Source organism: Cupressus sempervirens, chromosome 1 (genome assembly GCF_028749045.1).
Source record: "Cupressus sempervirens isolate cs-2001-9-10 chromosome 1, ASM2874904v1, whole genome shotgun sequence".
Taxonomy (NCBI): Eukaryota; Viridiplantae; Streptophyta; class Pinopsida; order Cupressales; family Cupressaceae; genus Cupressus; species Cupressus sempervirens.
Window position 1 is genome coordinate 140,057,315 of NC_143118.1, and position 15,358 is coordinate 140,072,672.

The 15,358-nt window shown below is 35.7% G+C and overlaps 1 protein-coding gene across 5 annotated transcripts in view; it reads right to left on the reverse strand.

Annotated features, from left to right (window-relative positions):
- HDA2 (histone deacetylase 2) overlaps positions 1–15,358 on the reverse strand; it is a 182,503-nt gene that overhangs the window by 18,929 nt on the left and 148,216 nt on the right. The gene's annotated exons all lie outside the window — the stretch shown is intronic.

The following is a 15,358-nucleotide window of genomic DNA, read 5'->3' on the forward strand; positions in this document are numbered from 1 at the left end:
TTCTCCTTCAATTTACTGCAACTTTAAAACAAATTTGCCCTTGCTTTATCAGTTTTCTTGAGAAAAATACATAGATACATAAGAAAAGGATTATGCCAAAGAAACTAAATGTAATAGGGAAAGGGTACATCAATGCAAAACAAATACAAATTAGAAATGAAGTGAATGGAAAATGCATTATTGAATTTTTAATCATGAGTTAAGATTAAAATATTTACATGTAGATCTGATGATTTAAGAGTAAAATCAAGTAGAATTAAAGTTCAAATAAATTAGTTGGCCTCAACACTTCTGATAACATTTGCTACAAGGATAGACAATAAAAATGATTCATAATCTTACAAGTTATAGATTTATATCTTGTTAATAGCCACACAAAACTCAACTTCCATATCACCAGTTGATCATCATTTGTGTGGTAACCCAAGTCGATTGTGGCCATCTTGGTTAGTTCGCAAGGTCATCCTGTCATGGACATCTCATCTAATGACTTTTGCAGGGTATCAATAATTATAACAAACATGGGAAAGGGTAAGCAATGATGAAATATAAAGAGAAATGGAAAAACGAGGAATGATACAATAGGCAAGAGCGGATTAACTGAAAAAATATGGCAAATCTGGTTGCAATTTTGCCTAAGAGCTAAGGGGGGAAGTTGGTGCACTTTCCAATGGCTTATGTCAGTTGACAATTTGTCCCAAATCAGAGATTAGCAAAAATAGATCCACTGAAGTGTTAAGAGGAAAAGTAGGTGCACACTTTTCCATTGGCTTTCTTCTCTAACAAGATCGCTAAATATGGTCTAAGTAGAGCCGGCGTATGCTTTTGATGGTATAATCACAAGTCATTTCTGCCAATGCACAGTTTGAATGCTTATCCAATGTGGTTTCTGTTGATGAATGTTTAATGACCACACCAACACAAAATAAAGAGTCAAAACACATTATCCCCTCTTGATCAAATTCACCATGTATATGCTAAGATTAAACAAAAGATCACAGAGGTGACTCCAAGGTTCAAACTGCAAACCTGCGACTCTAATGTGAATGAACTCATTTGGCTTTGATGTATGCTAGTTATGCAAGAGGACTTACACTAGTTCATTTAGAATAATCAACATTAGTTATGAAGGATATGGCGATATGAGTGCATCAACTACTTTGAAATTTTATTTGAAACAAAGTGCAAATGGGATGAGGTTTTAGAAATCTAAACTACTTCTATTTCTACTTCTACTAATGGAAGACGATGTTGAAGTTGTGGTGGGACCAAACCTGTCCTAGCTTTAGCAAGTCAACTATGCTTAGAAGGGTTCCATCTTCAATGGATGTAAGTATGATGTTCAAATTTCCAATGGTCATTAAAACCATAATTAATGTAAATCAATGATCATCAAGTAATTGAAGTGCTTGCAATTAGGCTTAGACTAACCTTGCACTTTTGTTTGCGATCAACAAACACCAAAAGGTATGGCCACTAGTTTCACCATGCAATCAACAACGACAAAATCTTTTATCATCTAACAATTGTCTAACTACTTCACTTACCTATTCTATCTCTTAATCAACTTAAACAGTTTTAAACTAAGGAATGTAGGAAACCATAAGGTACTCCAAAAATTCACAAGTACTCACCATGTAAATACAACAATGAATAAGGACAAAATTTGGTAGGATATTAGCAACAATTTCTCCAATAATCTCTCTTTACAAATGAGAGAAGAAAGCCTTATATAGGGAGCTCAACTATATTGTCCAAATCTATCCAACAAAACTCTAAGATGAGTACAAGCTAAACTATTAAAAGTTGACCCAATTACAATAGAGTATCAATTTCTGGGCCAGTAAGAAAGATAAAAGACACTAATCAATGACCTAATCAGAAAATTCAATGCCTAATAGGCTTACAACTCATCATCTAGGTAATAATTCCCCTTTTCTTTTTCCTTTTTTTGCATATTCAATAAACCTAGACATAATTTTATTGAGATCTATTAAAAGGTAAAGTCTACCAAGATAACTGGGCTGGGGGGGGGCGGCGGGGGGTTGAATTAGTTATATGCTCATAACAACTTTTAATAACTTTATCAAATCTGAAACATGTAATCAAAAGATGCAACAACTATAGAAAGATCACCATGCACAATAACACTAGATATGTTAACAAGGGAAAACCCCAGTGGGAATGATGCCCGCAAGATGATGTACTAATATAAAAGTTTCTTGTGAAAGGATGGAATTTGTTAGGAGCCAATGATATACAATCGTTACATATGAGTCCTTGTTAAGAGACTTTGAATCCATGTCAGGAGATTTCAACCCTGTTAAGAGTTGTGCCAACTTTGTCAGGAGTTGAAAAGAGGTCAACTGAACCCACGGTTCAAATAGCCTCAAACTGTCTTCACTAAACAATCTTCAAGATAACATATCCAAGTTCTTGAATTGAATAAACAACAACTTCTTTGCCAATACAGTTCCTTTGAAGCTCATAGCACATCCTCAACATCAATCTCTGCTCTGATCAAACATAATTCGCATCCAAATCTCACATAACCGACAAAATGATCCCATTGATCTATTGCCACACATACAACCAAGGAAACAAACTTTCCTTTATACCAAGTCCCAAAACAAGTATTGAGTTGGCCTTGAGGCTTTCTCAATTTACAATCAATAGTATAGGACCTCGTTAAGATATTATAGTACATGTTACATTACAATTAACACTTCCCATAAAGATTTTAGCAATAGTCGGCTTCTCGGGAACAACATGTTGAATAGTCTTCACAAATCCTTATAGAATAAACATTTGATTCCACCATGTTAACTATAGCATCCTGAACATGTCTTCAACCATAATCCAAGCATGTCGAACGATACAAAGCAATTATCAGAAACTGTCAACTAGAAACTCTCTCTGATAACAATCTCCGCAAAACTTTTTGTAATTCACACAAATCTTTATAACTCTTTCTGCGAACATAGACATAGCATCACAACAGGTTCCTTAATATACCTTCAAGTGCACATAACATAATTCAAAAACCACGAACCTCATTGAATGAATCTTCCTTTGCAACTCTAGCTAAACTATCCAAAAAACAGGTATGTTAACATCAATGACAAACACTGTCATGAATGCAACACATAAGTACTCAATCATCTTTTTAACATATTGACAAACTCCCTGTTACATCCCAATTTTCGACACAATTTAAAATGTTCATATAGCCGTTGAGGTTCACATGAAGTCAGTTGACAATTAAATTTGTTATAATCCTGCGAAATGGTAGGATGGTTAGTCGTTATAATTTCATATGAAAATAACATGCCAGTTGATTATTTATCATGAATTCATGGAATTGAAAAGGTGGTTAGCTGTTATGATTATTTATAATTAATAACTTGTTATGATAATATGATTTAACTGCGGAGAATTTCCTTGTAGGGAGCACATCAAAAGGGTAGAAGCATTGTCAAAAAAGAATTGGGCATGTAAGCATCACCATCACTGAAAAATGGGTGTGAGTCGTGAATCACCATGGTTGAGGACCTAGCGATTGCATAACAGGATACACACATTAGACAAGCATGAGCTATTAAATAAACATTAAAAACATTAATGATTTAACTTAATTAAATTCATACCTTTAAACGGCTTATGATTGACATTTCCATCATTTCAATGTAACACATATTTATGTACGTGCACATAGATATAGAAATAAAAGTGACACCATAGTATTATTTCTATACAAGATTCTATCTATTACGTACATTTAATTTAATGTACAAAAAGATAAAATAATATTCCAAATAAAGCATGTATTTAGATATACATAATAAAAGATACGAACTTGGATAAAATATATAGTATGATGCCATCTTATAAATACATCTACATGCAAGTAGATAATATATTATAAATTATCCTTGATTAATAACCTTTAAGATCTTTTACATATTTATTCAATTCCTTTCTAGAAACCAAAATATACACTTGGCATATTATATCGGTGTTCAAGAGGGCAAATCATTTCTTTAAAGTTACGGCTTCTTGGAAGCTTGGGATATTATCGAATGCCTTTACATATATTTGGAAGCCGAGAGAAGCGGGGAGAAATATATTGTCTTCATATGATTTAGCTTTGCATATTTTTACCCACAACATTACTTCTTGTTCTACCCTTGCTGAAGGTCAGAAATCAGATATATTTTGAATATTGCATACGGATTGCTTCCATGAGGGAACCGGCTGTTAAACATCAAGCCAAGGCTCATGTCTAAGGAACCGACTATTTGAAACCAAGCCAAGGCTCATGTTTTCCATCCTTAGACCAGGTTATGTGGTCAAACTTTCTTAATCAGATTGCTGTATGTTTTTCTAAAACTATTTTTCGTATTTGCAAGAGGAAGGAATGTGTCATGAAAATTTCGTACATTACTTTTGAATTGCAATTGAATGGATATTCGATAGTCCAATCTCTCTCTGCTGTTGAGTCAAGACCAAATGTGCATGATATGTTCATACATCTTTGTTTTAGTGAATTATATCAAAATCGAATTATATTTCTTGCAAGCCATTAAGATCATTTCTCAAAACATTAAGATTATGATATGACATGCTCAAAAATGTAATACTCTTACACCAGCTGAGGTTCAGCAAAAAGAGTTGGTTTACTCTAAGATTTAAACACCTGGGACTCACCCGACTGTATGGCCAAGGAAGAGGTAAAGAGGTGAGAGAGAAATCTGCAATAACATGAAACAGAATCAGATGTGACATAACAATATATATTATTTTAAAAAGAAATCATTTAAAAGCTCATGCATGTCCAATTCATTCTCTATTGTCAAGTCGAGTGGTGTGATTAAGTAGCAAAATGCTCAGTGGCTGACAAGGTTTTTCATGTCTATTCAGAGTAGGGAGGGCCTTTCTAGTTAAAGAAAGTGTGGGGATAAGTTTAAGGTCCGTGGTTGGGAGGTTAAGGCCTTGACAATGTTTCCTCTATCCACAAGATGTTAGGACGTGCATCAGATAAAGATAAGTTGAGCATTGGAAAATTTATTTGATGGATTAATTTATATCGTTGAATTCGGTTATTTCCTTTGATGAAAGCAGCTTTTCTCGACAATGTAATTGGTAACCATTTAGATTGGTTGACCTTCCAACTGAATATGGAATATATCTATAGGATTGTTATTTTAATCTTTCATTTATAAGAATAATGATTATGAGCATATCTTCTAATCTTATGTTATTGCCACAGTTAGCAATAGGAAGAAAAGGAATGAAATATTGGTATCTGATGCCCCAATTGACATAGTGGTACGTGATGCCCTAAATGATCCAATGATAAACAGATGCCCTAAATGATCCAATGATAAACAGATGCCCTAATTGATACAGTGGTGTGTGATGCCTTAAATGATCCAATGGTTATTGATGCCCTAATTGACACAGTGGTATGTCATGCCTTAAATGATCCAATGATAATAGATGCCCTAATTGATACGGTGGTATGTGATGCCCAAAATGATCCAATGGTAATCGATGCCCTAATTGATATAGTGGTATTTGATGGTAATCATCATTTGATTTTAATATAGTGGTATTGAAGGGTAATCGTCATTTGATCCTAAGTGGTATTTGTGGACTAACCTGGGTGTTTGCAGAAGCATCCTTAGATTGATTTCGGTTTCGAATTCCATGGTATGTAGGTTTTAATTTCCATAGTAAATTCATTCATGATGTTTTCAATTATTAGTGAAAAAAATTTCTATTTAATTGATTGTAACCATTAATCTCATAAACATGAACGTAACTGATATAACTGTCATCCTATGAAAAGGAAGTAATAACTGTATTTCTTTGATATGTTAGTTGTTAGTTAAGACTTGGGAAAAATTGGTTGTTACACTCCCCCATACATTTACATCAAATATTCATGCTTAACAATCTCCCCCTTGGCATTGATAGCAACATAAGATAAAAAAACATCAAAGCACCATGAATACCAAAATATGGTTCTTCGTCACTTGCCTTTACTCCTTCATTAATGTTGTCCATGAATGTAAACATACATCTCTCTCTTAGACATATTGTAAAGAGTTTTTCATGGTCAAATCACAACCATAAAAATACATCTCCCCAATACATAGACATCAATGTTCAATATTTTTCATGCTCACTTACATCTCCCCCATTGACATAAATGACAAAGGTGTCATTATGCCAATTCTCGAAGTTCAATCATCTCTAATCTAATTTGTAAAAGCTCAAGTGTCCAAAGACACTGTTAAATACCAATACCAAGAGTCCTTAATGACTCATCTCAAACATAGATACTCCCCCATAGGAGAAGCACCAAGCATTCAATCCAAACAAAAGAATAGTGCTCTGTTACTGGACTGATGCAATCTCTTCATCAACTACTCTGAAGAAGGTTGGGGCATAACACCAAGCACGCTCTCAAACACTCAAATGTATCCTTAGCCAAAGGTTTAGTAAATATGTTTTCTATTTGCTCCTTTGTGCTAACATATTCCAATTTGATCTCTTTCTATGCTACCTTTTCTTTCAAAAAGTGATAATTAATTGAAATTTGTTTTGTCTTTGGATGTAAAACTAGATTCTTTGACATGCTAATTGTACTTGTGTTATCACAATGTATGATAATAGGTTCAATAAACTCAATTTCAATATCCCTCAGCATTTGCTTCATCCAAATTATCTAATTACAATTATTTGTTATTGGTACATATTCTGCCTTTGTTGTACTCTGTGAAATGCAATCTTGTTTCTTGCTTAGCCAAGCAACCAATCTTCCTCCCAAGAAGAATGCTCCACCATTGGTGCTTTTTCCGTCATCTACACTTTAGCATTAGTATATGTGCATAATGTGAAATCATGTGACCTGTCATACCATAACACATAATATGGAGTTCCTTTCAAGTATCTGAAAATTCTTTTTATTGCTGCAAGATGTCTCTTTAGGATCTACTTGAAAACTTGCCACAATTCCAACTGCATTAGCTATATCAAGTCTAGTATGTGTCAAATACTGCAATCCACCAATCATAGATTTTTATCTTGTATGTTATGCACTAGGGGATTCATCTTTGCTTGATAACTTACATCCAGTCACCACAGGTGTTCCAATAGGTTTACAATTTTTCAATCCAAATCTTTTCAATAAATCCTTAAGATGCTTAGCTTGCGATACATTATTTTTCAAACATCATTGCTCTAGCTACTTTAGTCACTGATCTGTTCCTTCTTTTTGCTATCCCATTATGCTACGGTGTCTTAGGGACTGAAAGCTATCTCTTTTTACAATTATCCTCACAAAAGTTGTTAAATTAATTTGAAATAAATTCTCTGCCTCTATCTAATTTCAAACATTTAATCTTCAAACCAAGTTCATTCTCAACTCTATTCTTAAATATCTTGAATTTCTCAAAAGCTTCAGATTTCTCTCTAAGAAATGCAACCCACATCATCCTAGTAAAATCATTAATAAGTAGCATAAAGTACGTTTCACTATTAAAAGCTTTTGTTCTTGTAGGGCTACTCAACTCTGTATGTACAATCTCCAACTTTGTTGAAGTAGTAAACATTTTGCTTGGAAATGAACTTTTCTTCTGCTTTACCAACACACATTCTTTGCAAATCATATTAGAAGGTTTCATAATCTCAAGCAAAACTCTAATTGCAAATGTTGTATAGGCCTTTACAATGTTAAAATAGTTAATATGACAAAATCTATTATGCCATGGCCAACTATCATCCATTTTAGCAACCAAACATGTCATCTCAGTAGGGTTCAACTGAAAAAAATTATCTGTTGTTCTTATACCAGTACCAATCAATGTGTCATTCTTATCTTTGATAATGCAAGTCCTTGCTATAAACTGCAACTGATATCCCTTGTCAACAAGCTATCCAACACTCAAAAGATTAGCTAGCATAGAATATTTCTTTAGATTTTTTTTAGCTAGCACAGAATATTTCTATTCTTTACGATCGTTTCCTAAGGAAACATTGTTTTATTCTTTTGTATATATAGACCTCTCAGCAGTATTTTACCAATTACTTTGTAATATGGTATCAGAGCCAATTCTTTGAATGTTTTTGAAAAATATTATAATTTCTTGTTTGAAATTATTACAGCAATATTTTTCAAAATTATTTTTTGTGATATCTGCTTCTTACGACCTTTTTCTACAACAGTCGTCTGTTTTTCTGCACATTTTTGCCATTTTTTGTGGGGTTTTTTGAAGCAAGGTTGTTTTTGTTCAAAATCCTAATTTTTTGTACCAGAAAAAAAAGAGATCCTTGGTGGGTTTTTTGAGATCTCAACTGGGTTGTTTGTTTTTCTGGGTGCCTTGATTTTTGTGTGCCTCAATCTTTGAGCCAGTAGATCCTAAAATTAACAACATATTCTTTCTGAGTTTTTTGAGCTCTCTTCTCGATCATCCTTCAAATTTTCTAGGTCTTCTATTTTTTACCTCGAAGAACATGCCTTCACAAATTTTTATGCTTTTTCATTGAAAAATGTGCTATGGCATCATTGACTAATATTTTGCTTGAGAGCAATTCAAAATTCAATTGTCGCAATTATGGCACTTGGAAGCAACAGATAATAGCAATTTTTGAATATCGAAATATCGATCAGATTATTCTACGTGTTACACAACGTCTGACTGCCCCTGATACTGATCAAGATAAATGAGATTTGAATAATCGTGAGGCAGTGATGCTTTCCAAATTATCCGTAGCTGATGATCAACTCTCTTAGATTCCATCCAGGAAGACAACTACCGAGATATGGACACATCTCAAAAATCTTGATGAGACTTGTGTCAAAAGCAGAGCTTTTTTCTTGAAAAACATTGTTTTATATTATCATGGATGAGTGAACATCGCTCAAAGCTCACTTGAATAGGATTTAGGAAATCTGTGATTAGTTGCTTGCCATTGGTCGCAAGATGGAGGAAGAGGACATTGTGGTTATCACTCTCCAGAGTTTACCCAAGTCCTATGAGCATTTTATCAAGACTCTCAACATCATGTCTTCTAGTGTTGATATAAAATTCACCGATCTTTGCACACTTTTGCTTCAGCAAGATTGGTGTAAACAACAATTCGGTAGCAGTTCCAAATCCACCTCCACAAAGAAAGTCTTTGCTACTAAACCCTTTCAAAAGGATAAAGACAAGTTTCAATAGTCTTCTTAGTAGAAGTCATCTACTCCAGCTTCAAAAGGCCCCTGGAAGAAGAACATTCAATGCAACTATTGCCACAAGTTTGGTCACATGAAGGTTGAATGTTGGAAACGCTTAGCTGCCCAATCTAAGCAATCAAGTTGCAGCCAAAAGGGAACAATGTAGAGCACACTGAGCAGACGGAATCTGCCTTTTATGCCTTCATGGCTAAAAGATTTGCAAATCATGTGAAGTCGTCTGCATGGTATATTGATTCAGGTGCCTCTCGTCATTTCACCCATTGCAGAGACCAGTTCACTAACTACCAACCTTATTTGGATTTTGTTATTTTTTGTGGCAGAGAAGAGTACACCGTTGTTGGCAAAGACAACATTCAGATTTCATTCTCCTCGATGTGTACTACGTTCCAGGGATGGAACTAAATCTACTCTCAATTAGTTAGTTGCTGTGACATTCTCACAGTTGGATGTCACCTTCAATTTAGATCAATGTACCATCATTGATAGGGCGACCTAGTCTATTGTTGCAGTGGTCTTGAGGATCATGGTCTTTTCCGACATATTGATTCTAGTGATTCTTGGGACTTAACTATGGCTGCTTGGTGGTCTTTTGTTACCACACTTTGGCATTAGTGGTATGGGCACCTAAATGTGCATTCTCTCTCGGCTTGCTCGGGAAGAGCTTGTCCTCGGTTTGCCAGAGATCCAGACTTAGTAGCTTGGAGTTTGTGATGCATGTCAGGATAGGAAGCAACATCACACACCTTTCACCAATGGCAATTCATGGAGAGCTAGCTTCTCAGGTACTTTAGCTTGTTAATGCCGATATCTTTGGCCCTATGGCCACTCCTATTCTTGGGTCCAAGTATTTTTTGTTGTTTGTTAATGATTTCAGTAGAAAAATATGAGTGTATTTTCTTGAAAAGAAATTAGATGCATCTCTTGTATTTTAGAAGTTCAAACTTTTAGTTGAAAAAGAGTCTGGGAAATCTATTATTACTCTTAGTTTAGACAATGGGGGGAATATTCTTCTAATGAATTCTCTAGGTTCTTGAATACTCATGGCATCAAATGCCAGTTAACCACAACCCACACACCACAACAGAATAGCGTAGTTGAACGTTAGAACAAAACAATCACCGAGATGGCTCAATCTATGCTCGAATATCGACATGTTTCGAAGAAGTTTTGGGCAGAAGCAAACAACACTGTAGTTTATCTTTTGAACTGGTCACCCACAGTGATAGTCAAAGGTAAGACTTTGGAAGAAGCCTGGTCAGGTCGTAAGCCCAGAATTAGTCACTTGAAGGTTTTTGGCTCCCTTGCTTTTGTTTTGATCCCTGATGTGTCACGCACCAAGTTGGATGCCAAGAGTCAGAAACTCATGCTTGCTCGATACAGTAGTCTTCACAAAGCTTATTGCTTGATCGACACTGAGATATCTCGTCTACTGTACAATCGTGATGTAGTCTTTGATGAGCTACGATGACCATTCATACTTGTTTCTCCCGTTCCTAATCCAACAGACCAGCCTATGAAGGCTCATGATCTGGGAGTTAGGCTTCCATTAGGTCATCCTGATGGGAGGGCTCCAGTAGCTCCAATTATACAAGTGATCCCTATACAGACACCTCCAACTTCTCCTGCAGGATCACCTCGATTTGTAGATGCTTCACCTGAGTTTGATCCAAATTCTTTTGATGAGGAACCTAATCACCAAGCATCTCCTGATACTAATGTTGGTCATTCTCCTCTCCGGCCTAAGCAGTGCGCTTAGATGCTGATCTTCGTGAAGATGAGCTCATTGATGGGAGAACTGCTTGGAAAAAGAGCAAACCTATAGAATCTGTTAACTTTTCTCTCATGGACAACATTCACAGTGTGTTTGAACCTCAAACATATTCCGAGACTAAAGGAATTCCAGAGTGGGAACAAGCTATGAAATTTGAACACCATGTTGTGAAGTTTTCACACCATCGCCCCAAAATTTTTGGGGACCCCCTTTTTTCTAATTGCCTTGGCAAATTTTTGGATTGTCCAACAATTTTGAGTTTTGAAAAATTTTGAGCCTTGGACACCTTCAAGGCCAGTGGGGAGAGCATTAGATTTATTTTCACCCGGTTTCAACTTGATTTTCCATAGCCACCAATTTCATCCTTAGGCCGAACAAATTTTTAAAGAGCAACACTTGGTAGGATAAAATTGTAAATTTTGTACTTAGACATTTTCTTTTGAAAATTTGGATATAATTGTATAAAATTGGATAATTTTCAAAAAATGAAATTTTTTGTTAAATTTGGTCTTTTGGAAAATCTTAATTATTTTTTGGTGAAGAAAATTAATTTTTGTGATGGTGAAATAAAATTGCAAAATCGATTTTTGGCTCTAGAAGAAATTTTATTTTATTTTTGTCAAAAAAAAAATATTATTGGCATAGCAAAATCGATTTGGGTAAAAATTGCAAAAAATTGATTTTAATAGATTAAAATTGTCTTCAAAACTTTTTGCCTTTAATGAAATTGGTAATTTAATATTGAAAAATGGCTTTTCATTAGCCAAAATCCTATTTTAATGACGTATTAATTACTAAATCCTCATTAAATGGAAATATTTAACATCTCCAAGGCACCATTTAAATTTTTTTTGCAATTTAGAACTAATTGGCAATTTTAAAAGTTAATTTTCATCATGGCAAAATTAATTTTGGTTAAGTATTTAATTGTGGGCCATAATTTTGCATTAATTATTTGTTTTTCTTTCTGCCAGGGTCCAAGAAGAAAGTTGGGTATAAGAGGAGGCCTCTCCCATTTCTTCCTCACTTCTCACTTCTCCTTCTCAAGGCGTTGGTGATTTTGCAAGAGCAGATCTGCACTTTTCTTGCTTGGCAAAATTTGTGGAAGGCGAAATTTGTGGGAGCCGAATTTTGTGGAGGCCGAAATTTGTGGGAGCTGAAATTTGTGGAAGATAAAATTCTGATTTTTTTCAAGAGGTTGCGATTTTTGCCCTAGGTTGGGTAATTTTATTTGGAGGTGAATTGCATGGTAAATTTCTAATTTGCAAAGGGATTTGAACTTCTTGAAAGTCATATTCTAGGTTCCAAAAAGTCGCTGTAAGTTTACTGGTTAAGGTGAATTTTCATCATCTAGAGTTGCAAGGAGTGCTTAAGCTGACATCCATCTTTCGTTCTAGTCTAAGGATTGCTCCGCTTGGTTCTTCTTGCCTTTTGGTCCAGCACTCTACCATCTCGTAATAGGGCGATGAGCATGGAGGATGATAGTGCAAATAAGAATCCCAAGCGGGCGAACACTAAGAAAGACAAAGAGGATATGATGCCCAAAACTTCCTTCTTCTCGAAAATGAAGAGAATAACCGACACCAATATCTGTACAGTGGACATGATACGGATGAGGGACAGCCTAAAGGAAGGACAATCCCCCTTGGCTATAGTTAGAGGTAATTTCAAATCATTTAGAGTTGCAAGGGGTCCTTAAGCTGACATCCATCTTTCGCTCTAGTCTAAGGATTGCTCCTCTTGGTTCTTCTTGCCTTCTGGTCCACCACTCTACAATCCCGTAATAGGGCGATGAGCATGGAGAATGGTATTGCAAGTAAGAATCCCAAGCGAGCAAACACTGAGAAAGACAAAGAGGATATAATGCCCAAAACTCCCTTCTTCTCGAAAATGAGCAGAATAACCAATACCAATGGCGGTACCATAAAAGGATATACAAAAGGTAGTTGCACATCACAACCCAAGCGTCGACACTTCCATTTCAACCATGATAAGCGATGTTGAGGTGGCACTTGATTTTGAGGATATTAGAGAAGAAGATATCAATGAGATAGATTTTGGATCAAGACTAGATGAGTTAGGAAAGGTTGCTATTAAGAAAAAACATTTGGGCACCCTTTCCTCTCTCAGCACTTTTATTGGATTTGCAAAGGAATATGAGAAGGATCACAAAAAGATACTACAAGCAGCGAATAGCGTGGCAAAGTCAGCGGAATTCAAGGCGAAGCACACACCTTGTCCTCCTATGGAAGATGTTAATGAAAGACTAGCTAAGTTCATTGCCTTAGCTAAGAAAATGAAAGAAAATGGAAGATTTATATTAGAAGATCATTTGATGTAAGCCCAAGTGGCAATTTCTCTTTCTTCTAGAATAGGACACGTGTCTATTTCTGATTGGCCACCATTTTGGTGCCTTCTCATTGGTTGTCACTTTTTGCACTTTTTTCATTGGTCCATTGATGAGGTGGTGGTTTCTCATTGGCCGATGGGGTGGCAACCCTAATTAGGGTTTTGAGGATCCAATCTGGATCGTTGATCTTGTTTTGATCTCCACCGTCCATTGTATTTCTGGCCCCTATAAAAGGCCATTTGCTCTCATTTGTAAAGTGGTCAGAGAAATTGTTGCGAAGATAATACCAAAATGCTCTCTTTTTCATTGTTGCGATTTGCATGTTGATTAAGAACATTGGGTGTTATTGCATGTTTTCTACTTCCCCTCAGTTAGATTTCTTTTCAAGTTGTTAAAGTTGGTTGCATTTGAAGTGGTTTAAGTGAGGTTAGAGTAGATGGATAGTTGTATGGTAGCATTGGTAAATGTTTGATAGGGATCAATACTAGGCCACTAGCATCCTAGTGGCTGGTTGGGAAGCTTTGTGTGGTAAACTAGTTTATCATTCCCTTGAATCATTGCACCTGTGGAAGTGAGGCCGCTGGTCAGCTCTCATTAGGTTCGATCCTTGTCCATTTGCTAACCTTCCATTCATAGGAGTAGGAGTAGAATAGTGAGTAGCTGGGTAGTTGAAGTTTAGAGAGAGGGAAGTTAGGAGTAGGTCAAGCATCAGAACGCATCCATTCACCTTCCACGACCATCGCTTTCCCATCAACATCATCATTGGCAGACACATCCTCCATCACCACCATCATCAACATTATTTGCCTCCGCACATTTCAAAAACCGAGTCACCATCACCTTCATTCTACCAAAGTCCAAGTCATCCTTGAATGAATAGCGTAAGGCCGCCTACATGATTACCAGCGAATCACATCGATAAAACTGAGCGAGTATCCACAAGAGTAAGGAACATTGGAGTTATTCTCATATCCCATGAGTAATAACTTTTCAAGAGAGTTGCATGTTTGATATCCCATATTGAATATTCAAATCCTAATATGTTATGTAAGTGATACAAAACTCGCATCAACACACCAGAGCCTGCTAAAGAATAACACTTGGGTTCTTTTAGATTCAAGCTCTTGGTTATGTTATTATACTTGATCATGTTATTGTAATTAACACTTGATGTATCAAGCGAAGTTGACCTCGAGCATATGTATTTGATACTCCTTGATGTGGAGCTAGTAGTATTTTAGCCATAGACTAGAGTCAACAAAGTTGTAGGCTTAATTATTTAGTGTTTGTAGGCAGATTGGCAGAATAGCACCTTTGTCAATAAATTAATGCTTTGGCCCCTACTGATCTAAGCCAAATTAGACCACTGCTCAAAGATTTTCTAGGTTTTAGCACATGTGATGGGTGAATCAGCACCTGTGATACTTTACCGCTAGTGCCAACGCTTTCTCTCTAAGACTTATTAGGTCTCTGGACTGAGTTTTTTAATGTTTTAACGTCAGTGATTCCACTTCAATGCCTCTGGTTGGTTAAGTTTGATAGTTGGTTTTCTTATCCTAATTGGTTGGAGATGATTCGTACTTGCATTTATGATGGTTTATTATTTGTTTTGCATCATGGTTAATTGTTGGATGAACTTGTATAATTAATCAGCAAAGAATATTTCAAGTTTAAATTGAATCTCTTAGATGGATATGAAGGATCTAACTAATCTCCTCTATTTTTAGCTGAGAATCATTGATCAACTTCGTTATTTTGTGGCTCGTTGGATGTAGTTTGAGCCCTTGTGGCAACATGTGGCACCTGAGATTATGTTCCTAGTACATGATTGGGCATCTGGGAACACTTGGAAGTTTGTCAAGACTTCGTCCTGTGCATGATTGCAAAGCAATCATTGTTTTGTATTATTTCTTTGTGCAAAAGTTTTGTTAAGCACTTGTTAATGTAATTGCCACAAAAGAAGATTATATCAATGCATATTCAACCCTAC